The sequence below is a fragment of the Sminthopsis crassicaudata genome, chromosome 4, assembly GCF_048593235.1.
Source record: "Sminthopsis crassicaudata isolate SCR6 chromosome 4, ASM4859323v1, whole genome shotgun sequence".
In the NCBI taxonomy this organism is placed as follows: Eukaryota; Metazoa; Chordata; class Mammalia; order Dasyuromorphia; family Dasyuridae; genus Sminthopsis; species Sminthopsis crassicaudata.
The window spans coordinates 135,270,056-135,284,777 of record NC_133620.1 but is presented as its reverse complement, the minus strand read 5'-3'; the positions used below and the strand labels follow the sequence as shown (position 1 = coordinate 135,284,777).

Here is a 14,722-nt window from a genome sequence, read left to right as displayed (position 1 = left end):
AGTTGTGAACTTGCTTGTTTTTATTATTTTATTTTATTTTGATAAATAGTATTTTATTTTTTTCTAATTACATGTGAAGACATTTATTATTTAAAAGCTGTTGAGTTGCAAATTTTTTCTTTTTCCTTCCCTTCATCTCCTTGCCCAAAAAAATTCTGATATATATTATACATGTGCAATCATATAAACATATTTCCATTTTAATCATGTTGTGAAAAAAAGAAACAGAACAAAAGGAAAAGCTATGAGAAACAAAAATAAAGTGAAAATAGTTTACTTTGCTCTGCATTCAGACTCCATAGTTCTTTCTCTGGATGTAGGTAATATTTTCCATCTTGGAGTCTTTTAGAATTATCTTGGATCCTTGCATTTTTTGAGAAAAGCTAAGTCAATCATAATTAGTCATTACCCAGTGTTGTTGTTACTGTGTGTAATATTCTCTTGATTTTGCTCACTACAGTACCAATTTATGTAAATCCTCACAAGATTTTCTGAAATCAGCCTGCTCATCATTTCTTACAGAACAATAGAATTCCATTACATTCATATACCACAACTTGTTCAGCTGTTCCCCAATTGATGGGCATCTCCTCAGTGTTTAATTCTTTGCCACCACAAAAGAATGGCTATAAATGTTTTTATACGTGTATGTTATTTTCCATTTTTTAATGATATATGTGGGATACAGACCTAGTAGTGTTATTACTGGATTAAAAGAGTTTGCACATTTTAATTTCCTTTTGGGCATAGTTCCAAATTGTTCTCCAGAATGGTTGGATCAGTTCATAACTCCACCAACAATACATTAGTGTTCCAATTTCCCCACATCATCTTCAGCATTTATCATTTCCTTTTTTGTCACATTAACCAATATGATTGATATGATATGACTGGATAGTTTTAATTTCTTCATCTGAAAACTGTTCATATCTTTTGATCATTTATCAGTTGGGAAATGGCATCTATTATAAATTTGATTCAGGCCTGAGAAAGGAGACCTTTATCAGAAACACTGGCTATTAAAATTGTTTCCCATCCTTTCCTTCTAAGCTTGGTTGCATTAGTTTTGTTTGTATAAAAACTTTTAGATTTAATGTGATCAAAATTATCCATTTCACATTCTATAATGTTCTTTCTCTTTTGTTTGGTCATAAATTCTTCCCTCTCTCCATAGCTATGACGTGGTAAATTATTCTTTGCTCTCTTGATTTGCTTATGATATCACCTTTATGCCTAAATCATGTACCCATTTTGATCTTATCTCGTATAAGGTGTAAGATGTTGGTCTATACTTAATTTCTGCCATACTGCTTTCCAGTTTTTGCAGCAATTTTTGTCAAATAGTCAATTCTTAGAAGCTAAAGGCTTTGAGTTTATCAAATAGTAGATTTCTATAGTCATTTACTACTGTTTCTTTTGAATCTAATCTATTTTACTGACCTACCTCTCCTATTTCTTAACTAGTGTCAAATAGCTTTTGGTGGTTGCTGCTTTATAATATAGTTTTAGATCCAATATGACTAGTTTATCTTCCTTTGCTTTTGTTTTTCATTAATTCCTTTGGTATTCTTGACTTTTTGTTCGTCCAGATGAATTTTATTATTTTTTTCTAACTCCAAAATAAATTTTTTGGTAATTTGAAAAGCATGGCACTGAGTAAGTAAATTCATTTAGGTAGAGTTTTCATTCTTGTTATGTTCCACCTACCCATCAGCAATTGACATTTTTTCTAGTTGTTTAGATCTGACTTTGCTTGTGTGAAAAATATTTTGTAATTGTGTTCATATAGCTCCTGGGTTTTATTGTAGCAAATAGACTCCCAAATAGTTTATATTGTCTACAATTATTTTAAATGGAGTTTCTCTTTCTATCTCTTGCTGCAGATATTTGTTGTAATGTACAGAAATGCTGATAGTCTATGAGGATCTATTTTATGTACTACAACTTTGCTAAAGTTGTTAATTATTTTAAGTAGTTTTTAATTCTCTAAGTATATCATTATATTATTTGCAAAGAATGATGTCTTTATTTCCTCATTGCCAATTCTAATTGCTTTAATTTCTTTTTTTTTTCTCTTACTGTTAAAGCTAACATTTCTAGTGCATTATTGAATAACAGTGGGGATAACCGCCATCGTTCTTTCATCATTGATCTTATTGGGAAGGCTTCTAGCTTATCCCCATTTCAGATAATATTTGCTTTTGCTTATGGTTTTAGATAGATACTACTTATCATTTTAAGGCAAGGTCTAATAAATCTTATACTCTCTAGTATTTTTACTAGGAATGGGTGTTGTATTTTGTCAAAAGATTTTTCTGCATCTGTTGAGGTAATCATATGATTTTTGTTAATTCTGATCAATTAGTTAATAATTTTCTTAATATTGAACTAGCCCTGAACTACTGTATAAATTCTACTTGCTCATAGTATATTATTGTGGTGATAAATTGCTATAATCTCTTTGCTAATATTTTATTTATTTTTGCTTCAACATTCATTAGAGAAATTGGTCTATAATTTTCTTTCTTTGTGTCAGCTCTTCCTGGTTTAGGTACCAGCAACATATTTGTGTCATAAAAGTAATTTGGAAATACTCCTAATTTGCCTAGTTTTCCACATAGTTTATACAGTATGGCAATTAAGTATTTAAATGCTTGATAAATTCACTTGTAAATCCATGATTCTAGAGGTTTTTCTCAGGGAGTTCATTGATGGCTTGTTCAATTTCTTTTTTAAAATAGGGTTAAGTATTTTGTTTCTTCTGTTAATCTGAGCAACTTATATTTTTGTAAACATTTATCCATTTCACTTAGATTGACAGATTTATTGGCATAGTTAGGCAAAATAATTGATCTTATTGGGATCCTAATTATTGCTTTAATTTATTTTTCACTGATAGTGAATTTACCCTTTCCATTTTTGATTCTTTTAATTTATTAGGTTTTTTAAATTAAATTAACTAGAGATTTATCTATTGTGTTTAATTCTAAGTACTGCTTTGACTGCATCCCATAAATTTTGGCATGTTGTCTCATTATTATCATTCATTGATGCTATTGATTATTTCTATAATTTGTTGTTTGACCACTTGTTCTTTAGAATTAAATTTATTACATATAATTTTTTTTTGCATTATGATTTAAAAAGAATGCATTTAACATTTTTGCCCTTCTACATTTGATTGTGTGTGTGTATGTGTTTTTAAATGTCCTAATACTGGCAAGTTTTTGTGTTGATGCCATATATGACTGACAAAATGGTATATTTCTTTCTGCCCTCATTTGATTTTCTTCAGAGATCTATCATATTTAATTTTGTTACAATTTTCTTCCCTTTTAAATTTTTTTATTATTTATTTTGTATTAGATTTTATTTAGCTCTGAATTGGGGAGGTTGAGGTGCCCTTAGGTGCCCTTTTAGTTTGATTGTCTATTTCTTCCTGTAAGTGACTTAACTTCTCCTCTAAGAATTTTGATACAGTATGATTAGTATTGAGATGTAATCTCTTAATTAGATCCATTTTTGCTTTTGCTTTGTCTGAGATCAGGATTGCTACCCATTTTTCTTTTCTTTTTTTTTACTTCAACTGAAGCATAATATTCTCCAGCTTTTTACCTTTACACTGTGTTTCTGCTTGAAATGTGTTTCTTGTAAACAACATATTGTAGTATTCTGTTTTAATCCACTCTTCTATTCACTTTCGTTTAATGGAAGAGTTCATTCCATTCATACTCACAGTTATAATTACTGTGTTTTTTCTTCCATCCTATTTTTTTCCTATTTATGTTTTTCTTTCTCTCCTTCTTTACCCTGTCCCTTCTCACCAGTGGTTTGCTTCTGACCACTACCTCCCTCAATTTGCCCTTCCTTCTATTTCTCTATTCCTCTTATTTTTTCCTTTCCCTTAATACTTCCTTATAGGGTAGGATAGATTTCTTTACCTGAGATGTATGTTATTTTCTTTTTGAGCCAAATTAGATGAGAATAAGGTTGAAGAATGCTCACCTCTTCCCTTCTTTCTCTCAATTGTTATAGGTTTTTCATATTTTTTTGTGATATAATTTACCTTATTCTGTCTCTTCCTTTCTTCTTCTTGCAGTATCCTTTTTTTTTTCCCCATTTCTGAATTAACTTTTTTATTATCATATTTTTTTTAAAAAAAAGTCAATTTATAACCACATAATCTATCTAAAGTATACTCCTAACTGTGGAATAGAGATAGTTTTTAAGGGTTACAAGTATCATCTTCCCATTTAGGGATATAAACAGTTTAACTTTATTGAATACCATGTTTTTTTCTTTCCTGTTTACCTTTTTATGCTTCTGTTGAGTCAATCATTTGAAGATCTGATATGTTCAGTTCTTGTCTTGTAATCAGGAAAGTTTGAAAGTCCCCCATTTCATTAAATATGTAGTAAATATAGTATTAATTTAATAAATGTCTGGGTAAGATTTTAATTTTGTTATGATTTTAATTTAGAAATATTTACATAAATGTCAAATAAAATCATTGATTCTATTAGATTTTCTATCATAGAATTGTTTAATTCAGTAGGACCTCAGAAGTCATTGAGTACAACTACTTCATTTATAGGGGAGGAAATATAAATAGAGAGATGTGACATTAAATATTCATCTTTTCCCCTGAAGGATTAGGCTCAGTTTTGCAGGATAGATGATTCTTGACTGTAATCTAAGCTGCTTTGTCTTCTGCAATATCATATTCCAAGACCTCTGATCCTTTAATGTAGATGTTGCTAAGTCCTATGTAATCCTGACTGTACCTCCTAGTTATTGTTTCTTTCTGACTGCATTCATTGTTTTCTCCTTGACCTAATAGTTCTAAAATTTGGCTACAATGGTTCATTGGAGTTTTAATTTGGGGATCTCTTTCAAGAAGTGATTTGTGGATTTTCTCAATGACTATTTTACTTTCTGGTTCTAGCATATCAGGCTCTTTATCCTCGATAATTGGCTGAAAGATGCTGACTTTGATTGTGTTCAGGTAATTCAATAATTCTTAAATTTCACCTTTTCTGAAGCTATTTTCCAGGTCATTTTTTTCTCCCAATAAAGTATTTTACATTTCCTTCCTTCCTTCCCATTTCCTTCCTTCCTTCCTTCCTTCCTTCCTTCTTTCTTTCCTTTTTTCTTTTCTTTTCTTTTCTTTTCTTTTCTTTTCTTTTCTTTTCTTTTCTTTTCTTTTCTTTTCTTTTCTTTTCCTTTCCTTTCTTTTTCTTTTCTTTTCTTTTCTTTTCTTTTTTTTTTCTTTTCTTTTTTTCATTCTTTTGATTTTGTTTGACCAACTCTGGATGTGTCAGAATCATTAGGTTCTACTTACTTTCACAATTCTAATTTTAAGGAATTATTTTCTTCAGTTACTTTTTGTACCTACTTTTCCATTTGGCCAGTTCTGCTTTTTAAGGAGTTGTTTTCTTCAGTTGATGTTAGTGATTCCTTTTCCAAACTGTTGACTCTTTCTTAATAACTAATTTTCCCCCCAATTTTTCTCCGGCCTCTCTTACTTGATTTAAAAAATCCTTTTTGAGCTCTTCCAGAGGACTTTTCAGCTGTGAGGGGACTTTGATGTCCTCTTTCCAGTCTGTATTTTGATTTGCCCTGTCACTAGAGTAGTATTCTGTGGTCAGGGCTCTCATTTTTTTTTAATACTTGAGCTCTACTTCTGGGGTGCAGAGGGCACGGTCCCAAGCTTCTTAAGCACTAGGGCCAGGTGCTGGGTCAATGGCTTTCTGGGCTGGATCCTCTGGGTCTGGCAGCATGTTTACCTTGTGGGGTAGTCCTACCTGTGCCCTGAGTTTTGGGGCTGAAGACCTTACAGTGGGTCTGTTGTGCCACTGGCCTGCTAAGAGAGAATGTTATGGCCTTGGTTGCTGATCTGTGCTGTGACTATAGCTTTCTACTGGCTTGCCTGGGTACTATTAGCTGCTGAGGTTGGTTGATGTTTTATCTAAGTGAAATAGAATTTTCCTGAAGTCCTTCTAAATTATGGGCTGGAAAATGGTTTTACTTTTGTCTCTTTTGTGGATTCTGTCGTTTCAGAATTCTTCTAGAAGTGTGATTTAATATTTCCAAGGGAAAATTCTACTTCCACATAACAATGAAGTATTGGAATACGGCTTTACTAGAACTTCTAAAATCATTGTCTGCCTATGAAAGTCATTTATTTTTTCAGTGATCTAATTCTTTCAATAATATAAAAAAATTACAAACTAGTTGCCACTTGGAATTGGTAGGCAAAAATTTCCTCATATGGAGTGCCTTTTACCAATGAAAGCACAGTTCCAGTGGGGAAAAAATACTGTCAAACAGTAATTTAAAATCTGTAGTAGTGGTAGGTCTTTAAAAAAACCTTAACTTCCTTAGGGGTGATGATAGCTTGCTTACATTTTAAAGTGCCTTTTAGTTGCAAGTGGCAACTTAAAGAGTCTTATTTGATCTTCATTAATAACCTTGAGCAACTATTGTGAAATATCCCATTTTATGGATGAGCAAACTGGGGCTCAGAGTTGAAGTGCATTGGCCAAAGTCTGGTAGCTCACAATTAGTGGGGTTATTACTTGGAAGTGGGTGTTCTAAGGCTAGTATTTTTTCTACTGTATCATATTGCCTGGCTGAGTATAGTTTTTTATGTGTCCCTCAAAAAATGCTAGTGGAAATAGTTTGGTTCTCCTATTTGATGTTTTTTTCTTCCTTTAAAAATACTCTACATACAATTTTCTTTTACATCAAAACTTGCAACATGTTATTCAGAACTGTCTTTTGTTGTATATAATAAGTGAGCAACAAGCTGCTGGCATATTGGATAAAGTTTTTCAATGTCAGCCTAATTTAAAATCTTTCCTCTCTTATTTACTTTTGTAGCATCTTTTGTTAGATACTTAAATCTTAGTGAGCCTCTCTAGTATTTTACTAAGAACTTCCCTGAGTTATACTCTCTCCTCATCTCTACTTTTTGACTTCCTTATCTTTCTTCTGGCCTTCACTCAAATCCTATCTTTTACAATCCCCTTAATGCTAGTGATTTTTGTATCATTTGCCCTTAGTGTAATGCCTGGAGCACAATAGGAACTTAAATATTTATTGCCTGACTGGGATAGATTGTTGTTAAGTAGTTGATTTGGGGAGCTCATCTGGTTTAAAAAAAAAAAATTAATTCATGTTTATTTTTAGATCCTCATTCTTTTTCCATTCTTCCCCACCCCTTGAGAAAGTAAAAGAAACAAAGCCCATTATACACATGAATAACTAAGTAATACAAATTTCTCTCATTGGCCAGGTCCCCCCCAAACTTGTCTCTGTTAACTCTATTTGGAGGTAAATAGTAGCATGTTTCAACACCTCCTCCTCTGGAATTTGTGGTTAGTTATAGTATTGATCAGATCTCCTAAATCTTTTAAAGTTTTTGTTTAAAGTTAGTACGTGATGACTGCATTGCTTCTTATGCTTAAATCAATCTGGGGATTCATGGCTTGGGACAAGCTCTTCATTCTAACTTGGAGTCTTTCTAGGACTCTTGGTTTTGTAGGTGAAACCAATGGAGGATGTGACTATACCCTGTTATTATCCCTCAGTCTTGCTGCATGATAAGGATAGTGTCTAAAGGGATTATTTCATATTTATGATATGAAATATATAATAATATAATATGAAAATAAGTTAGGAATTTGTCTTTGGTTTTTTTTTACTTTGGTTCCTAGATTTGAATATGTTGGTAAGTGTTTTTAAAACCCTTTTCATCACCTTTTCCCCTCACTATAAAATCAGAATATATATCACTGCATAGTCCAGGGTATCCCAAGAGTCTGGTAATTTAAGAAATGAAAGTAGCATTTATTAAATGCCTACAATGCTTTAGTAAACCAGCATTTATTAAGCACCCACTGTATTATACTTTTCCAAGTAAAAGTGCAGTAGACATATAAAAACTTTACAAATTAATTACTTAAGATTTAAAAATACTTCTAGATTATTCAAATTCATAATAAACACTGCCTTTGTGCTTTAAACATCCCTCTATTTGATTTTCAAACTTGAAAACTAGCTTTCATCATCAGCTGCTGCTCCAGACTAAAAGGATTGCATTTGTAATCTTAGCCTTAAGATCATTCAAAGAGTGAGTTTTTGATGCATACTTGACTGTGTTGAAGTGATCCCACAAGAAAAGGTCAAATGGAGATAGATCAGGTGACTGAAGTGGCTCAGCCAGAAGACTTCCTTACTGATCAACTGATCTGAGAATGTTGTTATCCAGAAACTGCCATACTTGCAATTCAGAATGACAGAGTGTCTTTGTCTTGTTAAAATTAAAAGTTTATTATTAAAAAGCTCACAAAGCTAAATAAGTATAAATGAAATTGAAATAATTAAACTTTCAAATGATTTTTTAAAAAAGTCTTTAGCTTTTTTACTTTGAAGGTTATTAAAGCTTAAAACAGGGACAGCCTGTTTCCCTGAAATACCGGTGAAGGGAGGTCTTTGAAAATTGATAAAACTCACCCTTTTAATTATTGGATTTGTGTGTGTGTATGGGGGAATGGGGAGTCATTTGCTTAAAAATGTGCTGTTTGGGATCTTTATATAGAGAGGAATGTGTAAATAGTGTTATCTCAATGACTGAATCCTATATCTGGAAAGGAGGTCACCTAGTCCCACTTCCTTATTCAAACCCTGAGAATACTTGAGGGTTTTAGAATTTAAAAGACTTAAAATCACATCTGTAGTTTTGGAGGGGTGGGAGGCCAGTTGGGGTGAGGGGAATTTCGGTCCTCTGCCCCTGGGCCTGTAGTCTTGCAAGGTCGACCCCCACCCCCAAATAAAAAGGGCTACAATTTATGGAAGTCAGCTGTGCCTGGCTGGCCGGGGGAGGTGTGGAGTTTGTTTTTTTTTGAGGGGGGGAAGATATCAGCTTTTTAATGGTCTGTTTTGCCTGGAAGGGAAGGGGAAAAGGGAAGATTGGTGAACTGAACTACTCTTTTTGAAGATTTCACCCTTGGGGGTTCATTGGGTCCTGCTTTCAGTTGTAAAACAGATTTTAGGCCTTTGGTGCACTATCTGGAATTCCATCCCATTCTGAGGGATTAGGCTGGGAGGAGGTAGGAGTGATTGAAACTGGTTTGGAGAGTTCTTGGTGTGGCCTAGCAGTAGTATTTAGTCAACAAGTGACTTTTAGGCCCAATATAAAAAGGGGGAGGAGTTGTTAATTCTCCTCCTATCAATCACATCTGCTTTTTAGATAGTACTTCCAGATACTTTTATAAGGTAGTCTCATCAAGTCCTAGCATTCTGGTAACAAAAATTTTCACTTACTTTCTTTTCCCGAATACTCCTACTAGCCAAAATTATTACTAAGTGATTCGGATGGAAAGGGCCAGTTCACTCACTAATCAAGGACCATTTATTTATTTCTCAGTTTGGATTACATTATCTTTCTATCATTATTGTGAATTGCAGAGGAAAACCTGGATGAGTAAGGTTCCAAAGTTAGGAGGCATCCGGGAGTGTAGAAAGATTTTTATTGGATTTGAAGTCAAATTCAGTGTGCATTCATTGCTCTTCTTTGTATTTCCTGCTAAGCACAAGGCCCAGTACATTTATTAAGCAAAGGCTTATAAATGATTATGTACTGACTGACCTTGGACAAGTATTGTAATAGCTGTGGTCCTCAGTTTCCTCGCTAGTATAATGAGAAAGTGGATGAATGACTTTTCCAGCTCTGATCTTGTCATCCTTTTTGCCTGCAAGAAGATTTGTTTGGTGCTTGGAGGCATTCTGGCAACTGAGGGTTGAGTTGACTATTTGCTGGGCCGTTTTATATCCCTGAGGTTCTCTATCAACAGGATCTGATAATTAACTTGTAGGACAGTTTTGAATGAGGTGTAAAACAAAATATAGGAACCCTGCATTTTTAAACACATCGAAGATTTCATCCCTCTTACAGGTATTAAATTATGAAAATAACTGGGAGGATATAAGTACACATTTTTTTTTTTTAAAGTGCTTTTAGGAGGAAGAAAAAATTGTCTAGGAACAAGAACCGGTTCTTTGTACCTAGGGATTTTAGACTGGTGCATAACATCTTTCTAAATTGGACATGAGTTGGAACAGCCCAATTGCTAAAATCAATACTTGTAATTCTTTTTTCTTCACAGCCTTGCAGAGTTCTTGAAATCAGACATCTTGCTCTCACACGCAGGTGTGCATGCAGGATTTTTGCTTGTAATGATTACACTTTTAAGTGTCACTATACCTTTGTAGTTAACCATCTCCTAGCCTATGTTTAGGGCCAAAATAAAAATTGTTTTGATGGTCACAGAGTGGTATTACATATTAGTAAGAGTTTATTTCATAGCTCTGTAAACCAGAGGTGTCAAACTTGTGGCCAACCACACTACTGAGTGTGGTCTAAACCATATTAAATTGGAAATATTTAACAAAATAAAAGTAAAACAGATAATGTTAATTTGTGGTTTTCTTTGTCAATATGGGGCCCACAGGAATGTATTTCTATTTGACTTTGACACTACTGCTGTAAACTATTGATTTCTTCAGTGTGAGTTTTGAGCAATATTTTTAAAAATGTATGTTTTTGGTAATGGGGTGGAAAGTCTTTTAATTACATTTAATAACAGCTAGTATTTACATAGGGCTTTAAAGTTTGCAAAAGTGCTTTACATACATTATCTCATGTTATCCTAACAATCATTCCAGGAGTAGGTGTTCTTAAAATACCTGTTTTACAAATGAGGAAACTAAAGGTGCCAAAAGTTAATAAATGACCAGGGTAAAACTACTTTTAAGTATTTGGGGGAGGATTTCAGATATATAGATATTAAGTCATCCATCTCTCCTTAAAAGGATTTGTAAACATGCTGTGGGAAATTAATATGCCAATGGTGATAGTACAGAGCTTTAGATGATAAAAGACATAACTTTTTCAAAAGCATCTTATCCCATTCTTTCATGGGCTCTAGAGAAATTTGTTCAGATATTACTAGTTTTAGCTATGTGAATACAAAAGTTGCAGGGCTCCAAAATGTACTTGCTTAAAAAAATTTATTTTTAAAGCTTTACTGTTCCATTTTTTAAAAATGACTAATTTGGTGTTATTTTTAAAAAATTAACACTGGTCGCCATCAAGCAATAACCATGTACAAGCTTTGAGGTTTGGAGTCTCCTTTGTATTTCTTATTTTGTAGCCTGAGAAACCTAGCATATTTGAAAGGCTAAATAAAACCCTTTTTGCTCTGTGGGCTGTTGAGCATCAGCAGTAAGGCATGACTGACCCCCTGATTCATACAGTCAGCACATGATAACCACATTTTTTTTATTTTTCTGTGTTTGTTTACCTCAGATGCATCTCTTATGTTCCTGACTTGGTAATGGGCTCTTGAAATTTTACTGATCCAGAAATGTATGTGTAAACAAAGCCGCCTTTCTTCTTTAAAAGGGAGATTTACAACTGTCAAATTTTAGTCCTTTTAATTTTAAAATCTAGATGAAACACAATCCCAAGAGTATTCCTTCTCCGTTGCTGTGTAATCTTTTCATAGGATACATGATTTAGTTGGAAACAAATTAGCAGCTATGCATGCCTAAAGAAAGCAATTTAATAAACAGGTTTTTAGTGAGACCTAATCAGAATTGTAAAGTGATACCAGGGAATCAGTTGCATTATAAAGAATTACTAGAGTAGCTGTAGCTTTCGGTGAGTGCCTGTTCTGCACTACTGTTCTCAAAAGCATTTTGAAAATATGACCAGGCTCACTTTTCAAAAGATTTATTCATCCTTTTCCCTTTTCCATTCCAAAAAAAAAAAAAGGATTGAAGATAAGTGTTTGCAAATCTGCTGCAGCTGAGTTGCAGGAAGCTATGTGGTCTTCTGGTCAATTGTTGTTGGTTAAGTACTTTGGAAAAGACAGTCTTAATAATGACAATTGCATATATAAAGCAGTATAAATCAGATACTCCCTTCTTACCTCTACTTATTAGAATCCCTTGTTTCTTCAAAGCCCTGATGAAACAGAAACTTCTGAGTGAGACCTTTCCTGATATTTCCCTTTCTCCTCCCAATTTGTATTTATTTATTGTATATAATAAATATTTAGATTTATTTATTCGTTGTTGTTCAGTGATGTCTGACTCTTTATGACCCCATTTGGGGTTTCTTGGAAAGGTACTGGAATGGCTTGCTCTATTCTTCTCCAGCTCATATCACAGATGAGGAAACAGAGGCACACAGCTAAGTAAGTTGTGTCAGAGGCCAGATTTGAACTCAGTCTTCTTGACTCCTACCTTGGCTCTCTGTCTGCTAAACTACCCTGACTTTTGTTTATATATTTTATCTTTGCTAATGGATTTAAGCTACCCAAGGTGAGCCTTTCTGTGCCCGTCTGAAATGTTTGTTATATTTAAAAAGCACAATCTTCCCAACTACTCTCTGAGAAAATTATTGCTATTATCCTTTTTTCCAAATGAGGAAACTGAGGTACAAAGGGCTTTATAGCTAGTGTCTGATCCTACATTCCAACCAAGATTTTCCCAGCCTCAAGTCCAGCAACACTTATCTACCCATCCCCACAAATGGGATAGGGAGCCTTGTAACCAGGTATAAGTGGTCATTAATCTGAGATTCTAAGGTGTCAGTAAAGCTACAGAGCAGGAGTGAGGTTGAAGGATCTTCATGGTAGAGCTCTCTAGAATCTCAGCTTTAGCAGTAAAGAAATCTCCTTGGCAGTTATTCTTACCTGATACATGGCCTCTTTTCTCAGAACCTAGAGAATGATGCGAGGCTCTTAATAGCTGGGGAATAGAATAGCTGTAGAAATGGAAGTGAAGTGTATGGCTCAAGTGAAAAGTAGAACCAGCATAGAACTTGATTTCAGAGCCAGCATTCTTGATATCATTGCTTTCTTGCTTCCATAATTCTGTATTTTGCCAGGGTTGTACATGAACATGACCACGGGGCCTCAGCAAAAATTCTTTCAAGCCAATCTTAAGTTGCAAAGTAATTCTTCTCTATCCCCAAATATTTTACTAATTCTGTCTTAGGAAATATCAAGTAAATAAATGGATATATTAAGAAGTAGTTTTGTTTTTGAGGTCTTGCATTCATTTTTTAAAATTACATTTAACCCTTCCCCCCCCTTAAAGAGCTATTTTAGAGCAGCTAGATAAAGCGGATAGACCAGCCCTAGAGCCAGGAGGGCCTGAATTCAAATCCTGTCTGACGCACTTAACCAGTTTTGTGACTTTGTGACTCTCTTTCCCCAAAGCACTGTTTTTTAAAGTTCTAAGTTGATATCCACTTGGAATCAAACTGCAGCTGTGTGACCCTGAGCAAATCACTTAACTCTGATTGCCTCAAAAAAAAAAATGCTATTTTATATTGAAAAAAGGTGCTAAATTAATATACACTCAGAACACTGATCTATAGCCGCAGACCAATTGCTAGCTGCAAGGGGTAGCTGAGATAGAACCATAATAACAGGAAAGTATTGTTTATATATAGTGCCTTTCTCTGAGGAACTCCAAGCGCTTTATGGAAATCTCATCAATTCTTGGAGAATTCCCTATGAGGTAAGTAGAAGTCAGGGCTCATTAACCTCATTTTGTCAGTGAGCAAAGTGAGGCTGAGAGAGGTTAAGGATAAGCTCCACTTAGAAAGGTACTACCTTTGCGCCTGCATCTCCTCCGAAGGAATCTGTCTTCATGCTCACTTAATCCTTAGTTTTTTATCTTGCACTGCCAGCGAGGGATTCAACACATTTGCGCAGAAAAAGAGCTGAAATAAGACCACTGGTTCCCTTGGCAAAGCTGATAGTTACAAACACCTCTCGGTCATTGTAGATATAATAGGGCAAGTTTGTAAGGTGAACTTTCTTTCCGAGGAACTCCGGGCTTGGAGGCTTCTGAATTCTCTTTCTTGAAAGGTTGGTAATGGAAGTTGATCTCCCGAGGATGCCTCTTTTAAATTCAGAGTGACCCATTTAAAGGAGGCTCTCTTTGGAACTGGATTGCATTGAATGGGGCCTGCTTTAATGTAGTCACCTTCCATACTAATGCTAATTGTTCTAATACTGCTCTTTCAAAAGAGCTACTTTTTGTAAGACGGATCCCTGCTTTTGTGAAGTTAAATGTGTTGGATGCTAGTTGCCGAGCCTGCTGTTTGAATGTTTCTTTGAAAACATAAGGGGGAAAAAAAAAAACCTCTTTCTGAGGTTTTTAGGACTTTATTTTAGAAAGCAAATTTAGGATAATTTTTTAAAAAATTCCCTTTTCACATATTAAATGCTAATGTAACTCCTTTAAAATATGGATACTTTGGTAGTGATTTTTTTTTAAAGACATGGTCATTTAAAAATCATCATTTTTTTATATCTTATTTTTATACCTATATTCTTTTATGTGGGAGACAAAACATTATTTAAATATTAAATAATACTGCTTCTGTGTCAAGCATGGTATTAAATAGCTAGGTAGCATTTATATAGTTCCGTGGTTTACAAAGTGCAAACAAATTCTATTTTATCTTTCTTAACACTCTTAGAGGGGCAGCTAGATGGCGAAGTGGATAGAGCACTGGCCCTTTGAGTTCAAATCTGGAGACACAACACTTCCTAGCAGTTTGACTCTGGGCAAGTCACTTAACTCCAATTGCCTCAGAAAAAAACCAAACCAAACATACTCTTGGGGAAGTAGGTGA

At 34.1% G+C, this 14,722-nt stretch overlaps 1 protein-coding gene across 9 annotated transcripts in view; it reads left to right on the top strand.

The window, feature by feature from the left end:
• Nucleotides 1-14,722, top strand: part of ARID1B (AT-rich interaction domain 1B) — a 523,204-nt gene that overhangs the window by 28,335 nt on the left and 480,147 nt on the right. The window contains exon 1 of one of the 9 annotated variants that reach the window (XM_074309450.1): nucleotides 11,911-13,596. The exons of the other annotated variants lie outside the window; for them this stretch is intronic. The gene's annotated coding sequence lies outside the window, so the exon portion shown is untranslated. Of the gene's footprint in view, nucleotides 1-11,910; nucleotides 13,597-14,722 lie in introns of those variants that run through there. 9 annotated transcript variants of the gene reach the window in all.